This window comes from Triticum aestivum, unplaced genomic scaffold (assembly GCF_018294505.1).
Source record: "Triticum aestivum cultivar Chinese Spring unplaced genomic scaffold, IWGSC CS RefSeq v2.1 scaffold157568, whole genome shotgun sequence".
Taxonomy (NCBI): Eukaryota; Viridiplantae; Streptophyta; class Magnoliopsida; order Poales; family Poaceae; genus Triticum; species Triticum aestivum.
The window spans coordinates 1-1,023 of record NW_025293734.1 but is presented as its reverse complement, the minus strand read 5'-3'; the positions used below and the strand labels follow the sequence as shown (position 1 = coordinate 1,023).

Below are 1,023 nucleotides of genomic sequence, written 5' to 3'. Positions count from 1 at the left end.
GAGGTCACCCATCCTAGTACTACTCTCGCCCAAGCACGCTTAACTTCGGAGTTCTGATGGGATCCGGTGCTTTAGTGCTGGTATGATCACATCCGACATGTTACCCCGGTCTTCGTCCCTTATCCTTGCCCCTCCCAGCTCCACTACAAAGACGATTGTACATTGCTTTGGCCGCTCCCTCTCAACTACGGAGACGAGTTTAACGCGGTTTCCACCCCTCCCTCTCAACCGCACCAGTGCACGCTTGCCGCGCCACAACGCCGACGCTGGACCCGTGAATCGTGAGCACCCAGCTATGACTTACCGCACTCGTGCAAAATAATAAAACACGGTAAATATATTACTTACACGTGCGTTTTGTTTTGCAAGCGGCGTGAAAAAAATTAAAAAGGGAATGCAACACGAGGACTTCCCAAGAAGTCACCCATCCTAGTACTACTCTCGCCCAAGCACGCTTAACTTCGGAGTTCTGATGGGATCCGGTGCTTTAGTGCTGGTATGATCGCATCCGACATGTTACCCCGGTCTTCGTCCCTTATCCTTGCCCCTCCCAGCTCCACTACAAAGACGATTGTACATTGCTTTGGCCGCTCCCTCTCAACTACGGAGACGAGTTTAACGCGGTTTCCACCCCTCCCTCTCAACCGCACCAGTGCACGCTTGCCGCGCCACAACGCCGACGCTGGACCCGTGAATCGTGAGCACCCAGTTATGACTTACCGCACTCGTGCAAAATAATAAAACACGATAAATATATTACTTACACGTGCGTTTTGTTTTGCAAGCGGCGCGAAAAAAATTAAAAAGGGAATGCAACACGAGGACTTCCCAGGAAGTCACCCATCCTAGTACTACTCTCGCCCAAGCACGCTTAACTTCGGAGTTCTGATGGGATCCGGTGCTTTAGTGCTGGTATGATCGCATCCGACATGTTACCCCGGTCTTCGTCCCTTATCCTTGCCCCTCCCAGCTCCACTACAAAGACGATTGTACATTGCTTTGGCCGCTCCCTCTCAACTACGG

At 51.8% G+C, this 1,023-nt stretch overlaps 2 non-coding genes and 1 pseudogene across 2 annotated transcripts; all 3 read right to left on the bottom strand.

Annotated features, from left to right (window-relative positions):
- LOC123178980 (uncharacterized) lies at positions 1 to 94 on the bottom strand (annotated as a pseudogene).
- A 297-nt stretch (positions 95 to 391) lies between these two features.
- On the bottom strand, positions 392 to 510 carry LOC123178979 (5S ribosomal RNA). The gene has a single exon (XR_006490008.1). It is a non-coding gene; the product is annotated as a 5S ribosomal RNA (ribosomal RNA).
- A 297-nt stretch (positions 511 to 807) lies between these two features.
- On the bottom strand, positions 808 to 926 carry LOC123178978 (5S ribosomal RNA). The gene has a single exon (XR_006490007.1). It is a non-coding gene; the product is annotated as a 5S ribosomal RNA (ribosomal RNA).
- Between the last annotated feature and the right edge of the window lie 97 nt (positions 927 to 1,023).